Source organism: Toxorhynchites rutilus, chromosome 2, assembly GCF_029784135.1.
Source record: "Toxorhynchites rutilus septentrionalis strain SRP chromosome 2, ASM2978413v1, whole genome shotgun sequence".
NCBI lineage: Eukaryota > Metazoa > Arthropoda > Insecta > Diptera > Culicidae > Toxorhynchites > Toxorhynchites rutilus.
In genome coordinates this window covers 332,384,791-332,404,470 of record NC_073745.1, presented here as the reverse complement: position 1 = coordinate 332,404,470, position 19,680 = coordinate 332,384,791, and the positions used below count along the sequence as shown (strand labels likewise).

General features: G+C 38.6%; 1 protein-coding gene across 1 annotated transcript in view; it reads left to right on the top strand.

The window, feature by feature from the left end:
• The first annotated feature begins 5,021 nt into the window (after nucleotides 1-5,021).
• Nucleotides 5,022-19,680, top strand: part of LOC129764363 (bifunctional heparan sulfate N-deacetylase/N-sulfotransferase) — a 503,807-nt gene continuing 489,148 nt past the window's right edge. The window contains exon 1 of the mRNA XM_055763357.1: nucleotides 5,022-6,032. The gene's annotated coding sequence lies outside the window, so the exon portion shown is untranslated. The remainder of the gene's footprint in view (nucleotides 6,033-19,680) is intronic.

Below are 19,680 nucleotides of genomic sequence, written 5' to 3'. Positions count from 1 at the left end.
AACAGTGAAAAAATTGACAGATAGTTTACGCTCTAAAGATGTCTCTAAAAGGGTGGGAGACATCATATATAAGGTGGGAGGTTCGTATATAATGTTATTAATGTTAGCATCATCATGATAACTGAAATTGAATAAAATATACATATAGACCCAAAAACGCTGTGGATAGATATTACAATGCATTTTTATCGGTTTATGTATAATGCATTATCAAAATAAATCCATATGTATTGTAATCATAACTTGCTGTGCTATTCATCAGTTCATCAGCATCAGTTGAAATATTTTAAAGCATTCTCATCGGAATAAATTGAATGATACAATAATTATACGACTAAATAATGTAGGTACGCTTAAAAAACAACATAAAAATATGATTTCTGAATATTTTTTTTTCAGTTTTGAACACACCCCATAAAAAGCTATTTTTATTTTTTTTAAAATACCCTCTGTTGGTATTGTATCTAGAATTTACAAGGTAATAAAACGGTAACGTCAATTAGTTTCTAGTAATCAGTTTTTTAGTAGCAGGGGAAATTAACACCAAACTATCTTTGTTTAGTATTATATATAGATTCCATGCCAAACTGACATAGTGCTTCTCAGATTTTCGTGTAAATTGGTAGTTTTGTCCCTTTTCGTTAAATATTAGATCCCATTCCATTTTTGGGTGGTTCGAAAAATCTAGTTTTCTCCTTTTTTCCAAAGATATTTTTTTTAGATTCATATCTTTTGAACTACTAAACCGATTCAGATGATCGACTTATCAAATTGGCCAGTTAGCCAGTTTTTTTAAATACTATACCTGCAATAAAAATAATTTTGTTTTCTTGATTATTGATTATTTGATTATTCATTCAAGGGCGCTATGGCGTTTTTATATTTTTTTCTCGAAAGCTGAGGATTTTTTAGATAACATATCCAAAAATGTGTTCTTCGTTTTTAAATTATGATTGTTCAAAATTAACCGGTGGTTCAAAAAACCATTTTTCTCCTTTTTTCCTAAAATGAGGTTTTTTAAAAATTCATAACTTTTATCTCTTGAATCGATTCATATAATCGACATAGTTAATTTAAGTCAATAATATCACAGGCGCAAATTTTTTTTTGACGTAGGACTACGTCTTTCATTTCTATACCGGGGTGTAAAATCAAAGTTTCGAAAACGAAAGCGTTACGCCGGAGACCGAGATTTTGAGTGTTAGTAGCTCCTAAACAACTGAACGAAATGGTATGATAAACACTTCATTCGAAAGATAAAATGTCTACGCGTTCTATACTTGTTACTTTCTGATCCAAAAACTTGTTTCAATAGTCTTAAATTTGCTTTCAAAATAGGCTATTGAAATCACCAATCGGTATATAAGCGAGCGCCGCTCGGAAATCCACTCAGTTCTAATTGAACAGCGATTGGAGCATGTTGTCGCTGTTGTGGTGAAGCTCTTCATTTATCATGAAAGCGCGGATGAACGGTGTCACCAAGAGTATGTTTGTGCACCTTAGGCCAGAAGGGAATCCATCAGGAGGAGAGTGATGCTACAAACGGTTTCCCGGGAAGATCTCGAAGCAGCCGCTACACACACACATACACGCACGGAATTCTTTCCGTTTGGATCGAGAAAGATCCGGAAAATAATCTGCCAGTTCCTCTAGGAATTTAAAAATACATTCATGTGAAAGAGTTTATTTGAATGTTTTCTATCCATGTAACACTGTGACCAAATATGTTTCAATCAAGTGCTATTAACAGATGGTTATCGAGTTAGCATTAACCACTGGTGGGCTTCCAGTATCGAGGAAAATGTGGAAATATCTTATCGTTACTGAAAATAATCTGCCAGTTCCTCTGGGAATTTAAAATTACATTCATATGAAAGAGTTTATTTTAATGTTTTCTATCCATGTAACACTGTGACCAAATACATTAGGTTTTGTGATTTTTCAATCAATCGCAATCAACAGGATAGCTTCTGAAGATTATTCTTCCCCATCAGTAGGATATTTCCGTATCCAATATTGGATGCATAAAACCTTGTGCCTCCAACGTAACGCTCTCGTTTTCGAAGTTCTCCAAATATTCATTCATTCAGAATGAATTCAGATTCAACTTCATACAAATGATCTCTAAATCAACGATAGTCCTACGTCACCCTTGCGGTTATACCATAGATATAACCCACTTCCTGTTTTTATTTATGAAAAACAAAATTATTTTATTTATTTTTCGTTTTTATTTATTTTTCGTTTTATTATTTCAACTCTGAATTCTTGGCTTTAATTTGATATATCGCACGCAGTTCAAATGTTATGAATTTTTGAAAATAGGGAAAAGGGGAAGAAATTAATATTCCGAACTATCGGTTAACTCTAAAAAAATATAACTCAAAAAAGAAAAAAGAATATATCTATATTTGAGTAAAAAATATAAATGTGTAAAAAAATCCTCAGTTTTCAAGAAAAAATATAGAAAAATATAGCGCCGTTGGTCCCGAAGACTAGCTAATTTACTTCAATTTGATGTATCGATCATCTGAATCGGCTTAGTGGTTCAAAAGTTATGAGTTTTTGATAAAAGTCATTTTGAGAAATAGTGAAAAAATCGAATCACCCAAAAAAATAATAATATAGATTCAATGTTTTACCATGACGAAAACAAGCTACCAATTTTCCAAAAATCTGAAAACCAATGTATCAGTTTGGCATGGAATGGCTGAAGTAATACTGCAATAGTTCACAAATTTCAAAGTTCGTGTTTTTCTTGTTGTTTTTCATGTCTTTTAGTGCGGCCATAATAATAATTAGAATTACTGCATTCGGATTGATGCTAGAAAATATCATTAACTTCCTTGAATAGTGGATGTGATATAATTCACTTTATATATGTAGATGTATTAATAAATGTTTTCAAATGAATACATTTGTCAAACAAACTGCAAAACTAAATACTTTTATACTGTGCCTTCATTTTTTGAGTTTAACGTTCAAAGACCCTTCAATAAAAATGGCATTGGAACAACATAGTAAAACTGACATACAATTATGACAGATGATTGCTTTTTGATTGGCGCGTGCTCCAACTGGTGAACCGCCAATTAAAAGGCACTCCAACCAAAAATACGCCAATAACCAAACGGTACTGTAAAACTGTGAAAAATATATAAAAAATATACAATCTAAGACTCTTTTTGTCGTTTATGAGTTTGTTTTTTTTAAGTTACTGCTTGGCATGTTTGCGAATAACGGAAAGATATGATATGTTGGTTTGCACATGCCACTAGGGCCTTTTGCTGATTAAGTAAGTAAGATTTCTTACAAAACGTCATAACTTTTCATGACTTTACAACCATTGAGTCGATTTAAAAAATCGTCATATCAAATGAAATCTTATTCTTTTATGAATCAACTATAATCTGTCATTCACACAAACTCAAAAATTAAATACTACAGAAAAACTTTAATTATAACGCTTAGAGAATTTGCGACTTAATTTTCCACAATTCGGTCTTTCACACCAAATTTTTATCTTGTCGCAATTTTAAACCTCTCAAATTGAATTGTTAAAATGATAGGTCAAAGAACGAAAAGCAGGAGAAATTAACAAATAATGGAGGGTAAATAATAAAGCAATATTAATCATGGATTTTTAATAACCATCTCAGAAAAATATTGAAAAAAAAATTCCTTTTTTAATTTCTCTTTCAAATTTTGATAAAATTGCACTGAATAGTTAAATAAGACCAATATTAATATTTGAATAAACTTATGTAATTATAAACATGTTTATATAAACCTTCCCATCTTCTCATTCTTCATTAAAGACCTTGCGTCAAGACAGCTAGAAATCCATACACTCTCAAATCAAGTGCGCCTGAAAAAATTATATTCTTCACGTAAACAAGCGATGAAAATGTGGACACTTTTTAGTCAGTGAATTGTATGGAGTTCCACTGCTGTGGTTTAAGCATAACCCCTATCTATGAAAGTCATAGGATCATAGGAAATAACTCGGTCGTTCACAGTTTACGTGAGTTATTTTCAGAATATGTATTTCAATGAAGAAGAATGATATTAGTAAAACTATGTGAAACACTCTCAGGCAGCTCAATTCGTTTATTGATAAATACGGAATACTCAAGTTTGGCGGAATGTTTCAAAAGTCTTGAATATGGAACAGTTTTTATTTAATTTAGAATGTATCGGTGATTATATTTGTGAAAGTATTTATTATTCGTGTCCACGTGGACAAAGTCTATACTCTCTTCCCCCTCTACGTGGACAAGCGTGGACATTTTCATAACCCCTAATTGTCCACGTGGTATGTGGACAGCCCCTTTCGTGTGCGACAAACATGAATGGCTTCTTGATTCAAAGTCGCAGTTTTTAATAATTTAACAAATAGTAAAATTCAACTAAGCTTAAAGGAACAAAAAATTGCTGTGCAATGCTCACGTCGGTTAATCGTTCGATTAATTCAAATAATCGAATATCTGAAATTATAATCGAGTAATTTTGTATCGAATAATTTAAAATCAAAATATGAATACATCGAATAGTTGTCATTGTAATCGCGATTAATGAAAGAAGAAATTTTTCTCAAGGTTAATGCATTTTAGGTCAAGAATTAGGCTATATAATTTTTTATCCAATAATGGAACATCGACAACCTGATAGACCACACGACCAGAATAACAACATGATACGTGATTATTACAAGAAAAAATATTCGCTCGATTAATCGAATATTGAAAGACAATTATTCGAATGAATCGAATATTGAAAAATACCCCAACGATTAATCGATAATCGAATAAATGAAAAATTTAGACATCACTATGCTCACCCCTGCGCCGGCCACAGTTGATAGGTTCGTAAACATTCAGCGAGGATTCGATGTTTTTCCTGACAGCTGACAGTCTTAGAATGAGTTTTGTGCGCAACAACAAAACAAAACAACATCGCATCGCGACGGTTGTTTGGATCAATTTTTATCAAAAAACACACCAACACAGCCCCAAAACACACGCTTACTCCGAGCGGGGTCGATCGGAAGGAGGACTTTCTGAGCTGATACTCACTTTTTGTGGAGAACGCGATACGTCCGGACGTATTCGGTGTAGTAGTCGGTTGACAAACGCGGTTGTCCTCTTCGTCGGTGTTCGATTTCGTAATTCCCATCAATTTTGGGCGACATGCGGATGATATTCTCAATCCTAACAGAGTTTTGCTGAAGTGTGTACAAGTGTTATTTGTTTGATGAAACTGTTTATTTCGTTCATCTGAACTGACTCAAAGAAAACAACATTCGAACGGTGTGAACTTCCTTGTTTCGTGTCGAAATCACGGATTTCCCGTCTGAACTTTGTGACTCCTGTGAGTTGAATAACGCAAAGGAGCATCTCTACAAAAACACGAAAGCAACAAACGAATCGGTTGAGGGTGGAGAGTCAAAAATCAATCGAATCGAAAACTCGTGTGATGTTTGTTTTTCATTTTATCTGTCAAAAGGGGTTCAGTGTTGATATTTGATTGCGAAATGTAACCTGCCGACATGTGAAACAAGGCTGATAAACATCTCTTCGTTATCGTAGATGTCCCATGAAAGTGTCCCAAACTACAAAGTGTACGAGATAATCACAGCGGAATGATTGCAGAAAAGGCGTGAAATTCCTGTGCATCTCGCGAACGACCTCCGCGACTCGGTTGCGATTTTTGTGTAGTGCGTGTAATTTAGTGCTCCCAGCCGCGAGCGCAGAAGAAATTTGTGTTATTTCCGCGTACGAAGAAATAATGAAATGTGGTGCCTAAAGTGCGGTATGTGAAGTATTTGTGTTTTATTTTCACGTCGAGTTGTGTCGAAGCAAAGGATTCCCACAGTTCGACAGAGTAAATTATTATAACCAGAATACATGAAGCAGTCAGAGCGAGAGCAGGACGGTGATATATAAACAAAAGGAGCAAAATAACACCGCAACGAGTCAACGGCGAAGGAGTGAGCGGAGACGCATCGATTTTGACAGATTCTGATATTTTATGTAAGTATTTGTTGATGGTTGGGTGGTTAATTTTAGATGTGACTTTATGAACGACGAGAAGTATGGAAATATAAGTTCAAATAGGGCCTGATTCTTGAATACATTTCGAATACACTTCACGGTGGAAACGGAATGAAACGTATCTGCGATGACAACGGTACGGTGTCGACATCTGGTTACGAGATTAGTTTCTCACTAAACTTATCATTCAATATCAAATTATCTTCAAATATCAAATTATCTTCAGATGAAATTTTTATATGAGATTATTATATCACATGGAGAAAACAAAGTTTTCCACTCACATTGAATACCAGTTTGGTACGAAGAAGTTAATTTTCATTAATGATTTTTTATTTGAAAAGTGCTCATTCTGCCTTTTTTTTGCTATCAAATAAAATTGCTATCAAATAAAACGATGTTTGAAATCAAAATCTCAACTACAAATCTCAAAACTCATCCCATCTGAGAAAACGTTAAATTGTTAATGGAAAAAACTTCAAAAACTTGATAATATGAAGCAAATCTCTATTTTGAGAGAGATAATTTTTAATACCGTCTACAAAGTATTAGAATAACATGGTTTTGTCTTTGAAAACTACACATGTTTCTTCCTGTTCAGATACATTCGGGTGAATTTTAGGAAAGTAAATTATTCAAATTAAGTTGTTTATTCTTTGTGCATCGCTATCATCTGCACAACTTAACTCTGTTATCGTTGAAAGTTTTTGTATTGCTAAATTCTGTTGAACCATTTCTATTCGAACAAAAATTAAATCAATTCGAATCTGTGTAAAATGTTGGGATGTTAATTTGGCTAATTTGAATTCTTCTTTAATGACACTACATTTCCTAAAGAAATGAATCTCTCTAACTAGAATTACTCGCCATTTTTCTGATCAATCTTTTTCTTCTTGAATGCCACTAACGTTTCCAAATGAACTTTTACCGACTTACTTGCGTCATATTTGTTAAATCTTAGTTGAGATTTTTATGCCAAATAACATGAATAGAATTTATTCTAACCGGCAAGCTCTAGAATACTCGTGACCACAGAGCAAGTCGGAAAAAAAATTATTCTTTAACGAAAATTTCCCCGACTAGTACGGCATTCGAACGCGAAATCCCGTCATGGTAGGAATTATGATGCTGTTTGTGTTTGTGTTAGCCACCACACATTGCACTCGTGATTAGTACCACTCCGTACTATTGGATAGGAATAATGAACAGCAGGGTGTCGACTACCTGCAAAAAACCTTGCAAATCTTGGCATTTAAACACCGTCAAAAAAAATGGGTGGGTTATATCTAAGATATAACAGCAAAGTTGATGTGGGACTATCTCAGCCTAGAAATCATACGTTTGTATTAATAAAATTTTTGATTGAATGAACCAATTTCCGAATTCAATTGAATCCAATATATTTGCTTTGTGAGTAAAAAGATTGTATGATGCCATGTAAGGTCAATTCATGCATTGTGATAGATTAAGTTCTTCATTACTAGTGAATTTAGGACTGTTATCCTTTTACGTTTGGTATGATGGCATCTTGGTTTTGAAGTCTTTGTTAGGCAAACACATTTCAGTCGGAACAAAAATGCCCCCGATTTTCATGAATTTGCAATGCCAATTTCCCCAGGCACTTTGGTTCTGAAGTCTGTGTTGGGGAAATACATTTCAGTCGGAACAAAAATACCCCCGACTTGCTTGTACTTGCAATGCCAATTTCCCCACGCTCAATGGGTTTGAAGTCTGTGTTAGGGAAACACATTACAGTCGGAACAAAATACCTCCAACTTTCATGTATTCGCAATGCAAATTTCCCCAAGGCTGCTTGGTGTTGATGGCTGTGTTGGGGAAACCGTAAATCGGGCCAATAAAAACAAGGCAGTTAGGGCGTTTAGATAACGCTTAACATTTTACAGTTATTGAATTGTTTCTCTAATGAAAAATAACATTTTATTAATTGCGATAGAAGCGTTAAAATATTCCCAATCAATTGATACAAACATCTTTCCGACCCAGTAAGAAATGTCCGAGTTATAAGCATTCGGAATCTTTCATTTTCTCTTGCATGTTAGGGGCTGTCCACATACCACGTGGACAGAAAAAGCATGATTTTAGACACCCCCCTCCCCCTCCGTGGACAAGCGTGGAAATTCCTTATACCCCTCCTCCTGTTGTCCACGTGGACATTCCTCCGGTTTTGAAGAAAAAATCAAGAAATACTATTTTTTTCGTTTAAATTTCATTTCAAGCTTGTTTCTATTTTCTATTCCATATGTTTATTGATAAAAATTATAGCCTTGTTAACGATTTGTCTTGAAATCTTCGATTTTTTCCAAAATTGTCCGGGAGCTCATTATTTTCTTCCGAATTCCATTTACGTTATCTCCGTATCCATTTTAAAATATCGATTGTGAGCTTATTCTCGAGCATTTTTATTAACGCTGGCTGGCTGTTTGAGTTTTCAAAAGATCAGACAATGAAATCAAGCACTTTGTTTGAAAATAGAATTTTCTCGTCTAAACATCTTTCTGACTTTGACTTTCGCTATTACAGGTTCGGTAGTGCCTGATGGCTATAATGAACCTAGTAAAAACAAAACATCTGCAGTATCATCGTGATCGATGATTCCGTTGACCTACAACCCTTAATTGTTAAATCATGCTAAATATTGTCTTGAAAAATTCGTGCCGATTCTAAGAAAAAACCAAAAGCATATTTTTTGTGACATACATCTTTTCGATCATATATGCACCATTTTATCCTGAATATTTCAGATTCTCTCATGTAACTTGTGAGTTCCATCCTCTCAGAACTTATGCTATACAGTATGTTGAAGTTCTTACAAGAATCTTAACAGTTAATAATATGAAGATGCAATGTCTGGTGTGTAAGGCGGGTGGAGTTTTAAAAGTGCCCTAGAAGCGTTCTGGATCGTTGATTTTCATACGTTCAGCTGCTAGCAGTACTTGTTGGAATTCATCGAAACTAGTTGGTTGGTAGAAGCTCATGATACAGATTTTATTCCAGTCCTACCAGACCCATCCATAACTTTCTTCAAGCGAAAACCTGCTTCGGGTTTCCATTCCATTCTTTACTGTTTCAGAATCTGTTCGATTTGTTTGTTTTAGATAACCAGAAGGGCTGGAATCGTGTACGTCATGGCACAACTTTTTTTTAACCCCCTCACTTGATCAGCTTTTAATTATGGATATATTTTGACGTAGGACTACGTCTAACCGGAAGATATAGGGGGTGAAATGGAAATCTAGGCACTGAACAAGTAGGAAAAAATGCAAGATTTGGAACGCTTATAACTCGAGCATTTCTCAATAGATCGCAAAGGTTTTTGCATCAATTGATAGGAAATATATCTACGCATCTATCATAACGAATAACATTTCATTTTTCTTGAGATAAATAATTGAATAATTGTGAAATATCAAGCATTGTCCAAATACACTATGTGCCCATTTTTGATTGGTCCATTTTGTGCTCCTCAAATCGTACCGACCAAAACGGGCAACCAGAGCAGCAGCGAAATAGAATGAAGCACGATTGGAAAGGAAAAAGAAAAAAATGAGGGAAACATTGGTCGCAGTCTCACACATGCGTAATTCTCGAGCCAGCCAGTCAGCTTAAAAATCCCCTCTCCGCTGCCGTAACGATCATTCTCATCCGAACCGTACACCACATCGTTTCGCATCACCTCACATCAACAAACCAACACAAGCAGCCATGGTTGGATATGGCAAAGGAGGAAAAGTGAAGGGAAAGGCAAAATCCCGCTCGAACCGTGGTGGTCTGCAATTTCCCGTAGGTGTATCCGCCAATTGCACCGGAAAAGGTAGCTAGGTCGAGCGCGTTAGTACCTGTGTACCAGTCCACCTAGTCGGCGTTATATAGTTTCGGCCGCCGGAGTGATCGAGTTAGCTGGCAAAGCTGCTCGCGACGATAAGAAAACCTGCATTCGGAACATAACACATTCGGTTCGGCGGACATCAAGACAACAGGCAGTTGCAGCGAATGGCGAGTGGCAAACGCAATCGCAAAACGGCATCAGGTAGCAGAAGAAAAAAGTTTGTTCTTTATACAAACTGCTTTGGTGGCAAATCCAGAACAAGGCGGCATCGAGGGCGTTCGAAATGGTTTTTTTCAAAACCACGAGTACTAAGTTTTCTAAATTGGAACCATTCCATAAAACAAGGCGCTTTTCAGGGCCATTAAACCTTCCAAAAAAGAGTTTAGGAAATAAAGTTCAATTTCTAAAACATTATCCAAAATAATAATAAAACACAAATTGATGTTTTCATAATTTGTTTGCCAGGATTTGATGAGTATGTGAATTTGGCAGTTGTTCTGAGCTTATTGATAGTTGGGGACTTTCCTGATTATTCAATTTTCACCAATTCTTAAAATGTTTCCAGATTGAAAGCACAGTAATCTACAATTAGTTCGACATTTAGCTTATTGGACGGACATGTAATGTGACTTATTTAGTTGGACATTTTTGTAAACATAGAGATCCAAATTATGATCCCACATTAAAAGTCGACACTGTACCACTGTCATCGACAATGTTCAATTACAGGTTAAAATTACCTCCAATCCGACACTGAGTAGTGGTAATGCGACGTGTCATTGAATGTAATATACTGTAAAATATGTCACAAGCTGGATGGGAGGAAATTTTCCAACTGTGAAAGCTGTGGCGAGTGACAACAAATCGCTAAACAGGAAGGTTTAGCCGAACAAGATGGGGATATCGAGTGATAACAAAACAATAAACTCTTTAGACTTTTTGTGATCCTGAAAAGGACCCTTTTTAGTCTGTATGTGAATCCAACGAGCGAACAAATCGTAATGAATGTATTTTTTTGCCATCGCTCCCTTTTAACGCTCATTCGTTCGTCTCGTTGGACCCGCCCCTTTGGCTGAGTCTGCCGATTGGTCTCTATCCTGTGAGTGTGTACCGCTAGAGTATAAAACACGCGGACCCCAAAAAAATATCTTATTTTCTTTTAAACCGTAAACCCGTGTGGTTGTACGGCATCGGCATCGTGTACTCAACAAAGGAGGAAAAGAGAAGGGAAAGGCAAAATCTCGCTCGAACCGTGGTGGTCTGCAATTTCCCGTAGGTGTATCCGCCAATTGCACCGGAAAAGGTAGCTAGGTCGAGCGCGTTAGTACCTGTGTACCAGTCCACCTAGCCGGCGTTATATAGTTTCGGCCGCCGGAGTGATCGAGTTAGCTGGCAAAGCTGCTCGCGACGATAAGAAAACCTGCATTCGGAACATAACACATTCGGTTCGGCGGACATCAAGACAACAGGCAGTTGCAGCGAATGGCGAGTGGCAAACGCAATCGCAAAACGGCATCAGGTAGCAGAAGAAAAAAGTTTGTTCTTTATACAAACTGCTTTGGTGGCAAATCCAGAACAAGGCGGCATCGAGGGCGTTCGAAATGGTTTTTTTCAAAACCACGAGTACTAAGTTTTCTAAATTGGAACCATTCCATAAAACAAGGCGCTTTTCAGGGCCATTAAACCTTCCAAAAAAGAGTTTAGGAAATAAAGTTCAATGCTTTCTAAAACATTATCCAAAATAATAATAAAACACAAATTGATGTTTTCATAATTTGTTTGCCAGGATTTGATGAGTATGTGAATTTGGCAGTTGTTCTGAGCTTATTGATAGTTGGGGACTTTCCTGATTATTCAATTTTCACCAATTCTTAAAATGTTTCCAGATTGAAAGTACAGTAATCTACAATTAGTTCGACATTTAGCTTATTGGACGGACATGTAATGTGACTTATTTAGTTGGAAATTTTTGTAAACATAGAGATCCAAATTATGATCCCACATTAAAAGTCGACACTGTACCACTGTCATCGACAATGTTCAATTACAGGTTAAAATTACCTCCAATCCGACACTGAGTAGTGGTAATGCGACGTGTCATTGAGTGTAATATACTGTAAAATATGTCACAAGCTGGATGGGAGGAAATTTTCCAACTGTGAAAGCTGTGGCGAGTGACAACAAATCGCTAAACAGGAAGGTTTAGCCGAACAAGATGGGGATATCGAGTGATAACAAAGCAATAAACTCTTTAGACTTTTTGTGATCCTGAAAAGGACCCTTTTTAGTCTGTATGTGAATCCAAAGAGCGAACAAATCGTAATGAATGTATTTTTGTTTGTTTGTTTCTTTGTTTTTAAGAGGCTTTAAACTTTGCAGTTCATTCGCCTCTAGCCCAGTGAAGAGCCACAATAAAACCAGCCCAGAGGGGACTGGCGAAAGGGAAACCAACAAAATCACTCATCAGACCTGTCCGCTCGACTCTCGGTTAAAGAAGAAGGTAGGAAGGGATCCTATGCTTCATAAGATATTTAATATATGCTGTAAAGAAAAGTAAAAATTTTACTGATCCGAGGACCAAAGCAGTAACGAAGCACAAGTGACCCAGCGAAAGGCGTGCTCCAAAGCCAAAAAACAAAAAGGCCCTTCTCAGGAGGATAGGAAGGAAAGGAGTGGAAAGGATTTGGGTGGGATTAGTGGAGTGGGAGGGGGTGGGAGTGGTATGGGAAGGAAAGAGGGGAGGAGTAGGTGTGGGGTGGGGTGAAATGAAATGAAATACAGTTTGAATAGATAATAAAATATAGTGGTTTTGAATTTAATGGTATATAGTATAGCTGAAAAATGGAGAGGTTTATTTAATGAATTTATCCTCCTTGGTGAGTGTGGCTGTAGGAATAGGAAGTTGATTAAAGTATAATGTAATGGATAGAAGATAGATGTGGGGATGAAAGTATATATTATATTATTTGTTATTTATTATTATTGAATGCGTGTATATACATGTATGAAAACCTTCCTTCCGACCCGTACATACATGTGTATACACACATAAACACGCATACATGACTGTGAAGTGGCGAACTTTAATAAGCAATTTCCAAGGTATTTAGTATTTCGGTTTAGATTTTACCAAAGAAGTCGGTTTCTTTCAGAAACGCAATTAAATTGGTTTCTTGGGTCTCGTCTCTACTGAGGATATCTCGGAGACTCTGACCTATGTTGTGTCGGACTCGAGCATCTTTGGTATGTTGACATTCAAGTAAAAGATGGCTAACGGAAACCGGAGCTTCGTTGCAAGCACATTGGGGTTTTTCGGCTCTGCAGAACAAGTGTGAGTGGGTGAAGTTAGTGTGCCCAATTCGAAGACGGGTAAGGACTTGCCTTTCCCTACTATTGAGGCGGTCATCCCAAGGGAGAGTGGAATTTTTAATTTTATGAAGATGAGTGGGACGGCTGTTTATCCAGCCTATGTTCCAGCTTTCACGGACTTGCTGTTTTACCCAGCGGACAATGTCAGATGGAGGACAGGGCATGTCTGGGGGATCTATTTTGCTGCCCTTGCCGGCCAGTATGTCGGCGGCTGTGTTTCCGCGGATTCCTGAGTGACCAGGAACCCAGCAGAAGGAGATGTTTTTATTTGAAGCAGCCTCTTCTGTTTGCTTAATCCATGGGTGTTTGCTGTTTCCACTTAGAAGATCGTGGAGACAGCTAGCTGAGTCTGAGAATATTGTGGTAGGAAGAAACTCATGGGTGCATTCTTGGGTAGCTATTAAAAGGGCGAAAGCTTCCGCACTGAAGATGGAGCATTGCGGTGGAAGAGAAAAGCTACCAGTGTATCTACTCTCAAAGATTCCACATCCAACTCCATCGGCACTGACTGAACCATCTGTGTATACCTGGTGGTTGATTTGAAAATTGGATGCAACGAGGTTATTGAAGCAGGCTTTGACTTTTGGAGAAGGGTCTCCCGCCCGAACTGCCTTGAGAAGTTCAAGGTTAATGTTCGGCGGTTTGACGTTCCAATTTCTTCCCGTCGCAGATGAACGTTCACATATATCGGGAAGATCTTTGTTCGTGAGATTTTTGAACCATGTTTTAGCCCTATGTATTAATGGGACATTGTGGTCGTTTTCGGGGAGTGACAAGTGACGGATGGCTTTATTGGTGATGGCTTTTGTTACCAGGTGGGTGAAGGGAAGTTGCCCACTTTCTGCCATTACAGCAAGAGTAGGACTGGTGGGAAAAGCGCCAATTGCGAGCCGAATTGCTTTATTGTAAATTGGTTGAATGGTGTTTAACACCCTGTCCCCTCCACAGCTGAAGGTGCCTATTCCGTAAAGGATTTGTGGGACCAACCAAACATTTACAACATTTAGCAGCGTCTTTCTATGACCAGAGGCTAGGTTGCCTGCGATAGCCTTGATGATGTTCAGTTTCTTTCTGGTGGCTATTTTGGTCTTTTGGGAATGTGATAGGAAGTTGAGTTTCTTGTCGAAAGTAACCCCTAGTATTTTCAATGTCCTCATTGTAGGGATCGGGATTTTGTTGAGCTGAAGATAGGTTCTCCTTCTGAGAGCTTTTCCGATATGTATGTGTTTGGATTTCTCCGGGGAAATTTTAAAACCTGTTTTTAGAGCCCAGTTTTGGATGGAGTCTAAGGTTTTTTGAAGCCTCTTTCTCTGAATTAAGCCGAAGCAGCTCGTAGAGATAAGAGTAATGTCATCTGCATAGACTATGACCTTTATATGGTCCGGGATAATCTCGAATAGAGATTGCATGGCAATGTTGAAGAGGGTTGGTGAAAGTGCTGAGCCTTGTGGGAAGCCGTTTTCTGGGATTTTTAGAGAAGATTGGTGGTTGTTAATAACGGTTTTGAAAGACCGGTTTTCTAGAAAACTTTTAACGAAGAGACCTAATCTCCCACGAATCCCCCAGTCGAAAAGGCTTTTCAGCACTGGGTACCTCCATGCCCGATCGAAGGCCTTGGATAAATCCAGGGAAACAATATCAATGTGGTGTAATTTTTCAGTTGCGTCGTCTAGGATTTTTTCGATTGCTACAAGGCAATCTTCTGTACCTTTTCCCGCACGGAATGCGAATTGTCTGGGATCAATCAGCTTATTTGACTCTAGAAAAGTCGTTAAGCGTCGATTGACCATTTTTTCCAAGACTTTCCCAACACAACTTAGGAGAGTGATGGGGCGGAAATTGTCAAGAAGATGATTGTTCATGTCTGGTTTCGGGATACAGATCATTAAACCCTCTTTCCAGCAACTGGGGAGGGTTCCACTGTCCCAGACTTTGTTGAGGAGCTTCAGAAGTGCTTTTTTCCCGAGATGGGGTAGATTCTTAAGCATAGGGTAGCTGATGTCATCAGGTCCTGTGGATTCTTGTTTGACTTTGTTCAGTACCCAATCGAGCTCTTTGAGGGAGAGGTTTTTGTTGAAGTCAAATTCCACATCGGTATGAAAATCGATGGGAATTCTTTCGCATTCCGTTTTGTGGGTTAGAAAGGTTTGGTCGTAGTTTTGATTGGAGGAGGCGGAAGCAAAGAAATCTCCAAACGCCTCGGCGATGATTTTCCGGTCATTGGTGTATTGACCGTTAATTAGAAGATTATATTCTTTGCTTCTTTTCTTTCCATGAAGCCTGCCAATCTTACACCATAACTCCTTTGTTGACGCGTTGGGATTAATTTCGCTGACGAATTTAACCCAACTGTTGTGCTTGGCTGTGTTGATAGCAGTCTTAGCTTCTTTGCGAGCCCTTTGGAACTCTGCAAGCAGAGTGGGTCTCAGTGGGCTGTCCGGATGGGCCTTTCTTAATTTGCGTAGGGCCTTACGTCGACCTTTGATCGCTGCCTTCAGCTCAGGTGACCACCATGGGACACATTTCCTGCCAGGGATGCCACTGGTTCTGGGGATGTGCACCATTGCAACTTCTAGGACAACTTTGGAGAATTCCTCAGCTGTCCAATCTCGTTTAGCGGAGAGGCGGTTTTCAATGTCAAACTGATAGCCAGCCCAGTCAGCGTATTCAAATTTCCATCTTGGCCTTGTTGAAAACTCTGGAGAAGTTTGGCCGAAGGAGGTGAAGATTGGAAAATGATCGCTTCCGCAAGTATCATCGTGGATGTTCCAAGAAAGTTTTGAAGATAGTTTGTCTGATACTATAGTGAGATCGATGGCTGAAGTAGTACCAGAATAATGGGTTCTGGTGTGTTGGCCGTTGTTAAGAAGGAGAAGAGAATGGTCGGATATGAAATCCTCAATGATAGATCCTTTTCGATCGAGGTATGCACCTCCCCAGGCGTATGAGTGGGCGTTGAAATCACCCATAAGCATGATTGGGGCGGGAAGTTGGGCGAACAGATGGTCCAGTTGTCCGCGTAGAGTGTTCGGATCGGAATCATTAGTGATGTAGATGCTAACGACGGTGATTGGAAAGGGGTGTTTAATGCGCACTACCACTGCCTGAAGATCAGTGGTAATGGGAAGAAGATCATGTGGAGTGCCATCTTTGATTGCGATTGCAACTCCGTTTTTTGAGGGGTTGGGACCCTCTTTGAAATATGTGATATATTTTGAGATGAAGTGTTTATCGAAGTTGTTTGGAGTCATAGTTTCTTGAAGGGCTATGACTGTGGGATTAGAGTTTGAAATAAGCATTTTCAGTTCTAGAATATTTCGTCGGATACTTCTGATGTTCCATTGTATCCCGAATTTCTGTGTTGGAGTGAATGTGTTGGTGTTTTTAACTCTAATTCCTAAGTCTTAATTGTGTGTATGTTTGAACTATTCAAAGAGAATTAGTTCGATGGTCCTTTACCCTTGGAAAGAGAAGCTTTCTTTGAGGTATTGGTGTTGTTTTTGTTTGGTGTAGAAGTCTTTGGAGTGTTTGTTGTGTTTGTGTTGTTTTTTGTTGAATGTGCGTTGCTGTTGTTGTTATTGTTGTTTTTTGTTTGATGTGTGTTGTTGTTGTTGTTTTTTGTTGGTGTTGTGTTGTTATTTGTTGGTGGTGTAGTTCTTTGTTCGTTTTTTGTTCTTTTCTTGTCCTTGTTATTTTGGATTTCATCTTCGGATTTTTGATCTGAATCAGAAGATGATCCTTTCGCCATTTTCCGTTTATTTTTATTTTTGTTTGGAACATCAGAAGTGTCCATTGAAATGACTGATTCGGATTCGGATTCCGTTGTTGAGCTGTCGGTTGTCGACTCTGTCATAGAAGTATCGATTGTAGTGTCAATTGGGGGAGTGCTTTCGCGGCTAGAAGAGGCCGAAGCGGCCGAGGCGCAGTTGCATTTGCAGTTGCAGCTGGGTGTTGGTTTTTGCAAGTTGGAGAGTCTGTCTTGCAGAACACTTGCAAAAGTTGGTCCATTATTTTGACCGTTGTATTTTTCTTTCGCCTCTTTGTAGGAGATACCATAGTCGATTCTTAATTTTGTGATGTTGTTCTCAGTTTGCCATACGGGGCATTTCCTATTCGAAGAGGAATGGTCCCCTTGGCAATTCAAGCAAAATGCTGAAGCATTGCAGGTTTTAATTCCATCCTTTTGTTCTGGATGTTCCTGTCCACAATTTCGGCAAAGCGGGTTCTCGCGTTTGCATCGCTTGCTCGTATGTCCAAATTTATAGCATTTGAAACATTGCATTGGGTTGGGATAGAAATTTCTAGTCCCAGCCCGAATAAATCCGAAGTTAATAAAATCGGGAACAACAGTTCCACGAATTGTCAAAATGAGAGTAGCGGTTGGGATAACAATGTTATTCTCCTTCCTGGTGATTCGCTTGACATCGATCACACCTTGATCGGAAAGCTCTGTCACCAGTTCGGATTCTTTGATGTCAATTACATCACGGCAAGTAACAACGCATTTACGTTGATTTAGAGTAGGGTGGTAAATTACTTCGATAGGGGTTTCATCGATCAATTTGTTGATTAAAAGGAGCTTACCAATTATATCCTCGTCCTTGGCCGTAAGGATATACTGCGTCCTCTTTTTGTCGTCCCGTTGCGGTCGCGCTGTGTAGTATTTCTTTCCTACAGCGTTGGCGATCGTCTTACTCACGACGAACGGGTTAGTCGGGATCGCGTTCTCTCCTGTGGCACGAAGTAACAGGATCTGAAGGTTGCCGTTCAGTGGGTCGGCCCACCTTGGAGCAGTACGTTGGGTAGGTTTACCCTCGTACAAATTTGTAGCCCGGCCTCCCGGAGGCCCGGAGCTACTTGAAGCCATGCTTCTGCTTGACTATACCTAGGTTATAGTCAGCAGGTACGGATATTAAACCACTAAAATTCCTTATGGGGGATATTCACTAAGGGGTATTTTCCCAGAAAATTACACTTTGTTCCGATAAAGCACTTTGAAAAGCCACCAACAGGTGCAGAAAATTTCAAATTACACTTAATCTAATAATTGCTTCTGTCACTTCACTGTTTGTATGCGTGTTTTTTTTTTCTTTTTAGATTTTATTTAATAATTAAGATTCACTATTAGCACTACAGAAAAAAAACTGGCAACACTGCCCGAAAGAAAAAAAGGGGGCGTGGCGTCGGTGACGCCGAAAAAGCGCGCGCTTTTTCCGGCGAACCGGTGAGCACCGCCACCGCAGTGAACGTTTGTTGATATCCTCTTCTGCTATCCTCGGGTTGCGATGCTGAAAATCAATTTGTATTTAGGACTAATCAAGCCTTCAGAAAGGCTGCTCTAAGCATTTGATTAGTTGTGCGAGAAAACTCCTATTTTTCCGTACTCTTTTACAAGGGCGCTAAAAACACGACCGAATCGGTTGAATGTCAGTAGCACCTTGATGTATTTTTTTGCCATCGCTCCCTTTTAACGCTCATTCGTTCGTCTCGTTGGACCCGCCCCTTTGGCTGAGTCTGCCGATTGGTCTCTATCCTGTGAGTGTGTACCGCTAGAGTATAAAACACGCGGACCCCAAAAAAATATCTTATTTTCTTTTAAACCGTAAACCCGTGTGGTTGTACGGCATCGGCATCGTGTACTCAACAAAGGAGGAAAAGAGAAGGGAAAGGCAAAATCTCGCTCGAACCGTGGTGGTCTGCAATTTCCCGTAGGTGTATCCGCCAATTGCACCGGAAAAGGTAGCTAGGTCGAGCGCGTTAGTACCTGTGTACCAGTCCACCTAGCCGGCGTTATATAGTTTCGGCCGCCGGAGTGATCGAGTTAGCTGGCAAAGCTGCTCGCGACGATAAGAAAACCTGCATTCGGAACATAACACATTCGGTTCGGCGGACATCAAGACAACAGGCAGTTGCAGCGAATGGCGAGTGGCAAACGCAATCGCAAAACGGCATCAGGTAGCAGAAGAAAAAAGTTTGTTCTTTATACAAACTGCTTTGGTGGCAAATCCAGAACAAGGCGGCATCGAGGGCGTTCGAAATGGTTTTTTTCAAAACCACGAGTACTAAGTTTTCTAAGATGGAACCATTCCATAAAACAAGGCGCTTTTCAGGGCCATTAAACCTTCCAAAAAAGAGTTTAGGAAATAAAGTTCAATGCTTTCTAAAACATTATCCAAAATAATAATAAAACACAAATTGATGTTTTCATAATTTGTTTGCCAGGATTTGATGAGTATGTGAATTTGGCAGTTGTTCTGAGCTTATTGATAGTTGGGAACTTTCCTGATTATTCAATTTTCACCAATTCTTAAATTGTTTCCAGATTGAAAGTACAGTAATCTACAATTAGTTCGACATTTAGCTTATTGGACGGACATGTAATGTGACTTATTTAGTTGGACATTTTTGTAA